This window comes from Suricata suricatta, chromosome 15, assembly GCF_006229205.1.
Source record: "Suricata suricatta isolate VVHF042 chromosome 15, meerkat_22Aug2017_6uvM2_HiC, whole genome shotgun sequence".
Taxonomy (NCBI): domain Eukaryota; kingdom Metazoa; phylum Chordata; class Mammalia; order Carnivora; family Herpestidae; genus Suricata; species Suricata suricatta.
The window spans coordinates 76978753-76980318 of NC_043714.1; the positions used below are offsets into that span (position 1 = coordinate 76978753).

Sequence of the window (1566 nt, forward strand, 5' to 3'; positions counted from 1 at the left end):
GGTCCCCCTACCAGCCCACTCCCAGGACCCCGCATGGCCTAGCAAGGCTAAGGCAGGACCACTCTGGTCCGTGTGCCTACTTTGCCCCCCATTTCTGTGTGAACAGTGTTCGCTCTTGCTCAGCCTTTGAATTTCACTTGCAGTCAGCTGCCCCGGGCCCCCCTTGGGTGTGCCCTCATATGTGCCAAGCGTGGAGCCCTCTCTGTGGCCGACGCCACCTCCAAAGCCACCAGAAATGCCATGTTAGTGCCCCTCCTCCCAGGGCCCCCCCAGCTCTGCTTTCTGAGTTACATTGTTTTAAGCTTTTTCTGTCATCTGTCACCTCTGCCATCCACTCTGGGGATCCTCCTCACCCGGCCCTTCGCCAGGCTCCCCTCCTGCTCCGTGTGGCCGGGGACGGGATGGGTCCGGGGCGGCGTGAGAACTCTGTGCACTGGCCTGTCTTTGTCTGGGGTGTCTGGGCTGTGAACAGTGTGAGTGTGTGGGTGTGTGGGTGTGTGGGTGGGTGCGGGAGGAAGGGGATGGGTGAATGTCCCGTGAACGAGCATGGGGGAGTGTGCAGAGCACGCCTAACCGTGGGGGACCCAGATTCGGGCAGGCCGGGTCCACTGAGGCAGAACCTGAGTTGAGAGGCCCGGGCAGGGATTGGTCTCCAGGAATATTCGATGTGTGCTTCACACGCTGGGCTCTGTGGGGCGGAGGGAGCCACTCTGGACCTGTCACGAGTGGGGGGACATCCCGGCCAGGTCACGCAACAGGGCCAGGCCAGGTCACCCTGAGCCTCGCTCATGCCCCTTCCCCACATCAGGGGCATTTGACCTCCCAAAGGGTCAGACAGCACCCCTGCTCGGGCAAGGCGTCCCTGCCAGCCCCTCCCCTGCCCGCTGACAGCCGGGCGGCACAGGCTCCTGCTCGCGGCCCTGGCGGAGCTCCGGGCTACAGGGACTCCAGGACTGCAGAGTCCCCAGGACCGGGCCATCTGCCAGCCGCCTCAGGCTCTAGATGTTAGGCTGAGGGAGGATGGCTCAGGGCAGGACGAGGTCCCCTGGCCCCGGGGGCTCGGCCCTGCCTGCCTTCCTGCTCCCAGTGTGGCCAGAGGAGGTCTGTGGGCGGGAAGAGGGAGACTCAGAGCCCGACCCGCCGCGGCGGGGACACAGAGGTTCAGGGCCGGGAAGGGAAAAGGACAGCCGGGCAGCATGTCCCACTTCTTCAGGCTCTGACCCACGTGCAGGCTGAGCCGTGGGGGCGCGGCTCCTGCGGCTGGGGGCACCCAGGGCATCAGCAGGTCCCCCGTCCTGGAAGGGGAGGTGAGGCAGGTCTGTGAGGTCTGGTTCTGAAGCCCACGCGGTGGCCGGGAGAGAAGAGGTGTGGGGGCTCCGGAGTCCTGAGCCACTGGGCAGCTGGCCAGGGAGCTTTGCTGGAGGAGAAATGGGGCTGGGGCTGGGATGGGACCTGGGTCCTAGAGCCGGCAGGGGAGGGGCAGGGGGGGTAGGGGGGCTGGGAGGGGAGGGGTCTGGAGAGAGGACAATGATGGATGGCTCAGCAGGGCCCCTTGCAGACTCCCCG

The 1566-nt window shown here is 66.0% G+C and overlaps 1 protein-coding gene across 1 annotated transcript in view; it reads left to right on the forward strand.

The window, feature by feature from the left end:
- Positions 1-1566, forward strand: part of ADGRB1 (adhesion G protein-coupled receptor B1) — a gene marked incomplete at its 5' end in the record, with an annotated part of 54406 nt that overhangs the window by 43320 nt on the left and 9520 nt on the right. The window lies entirely within an intron of this gene.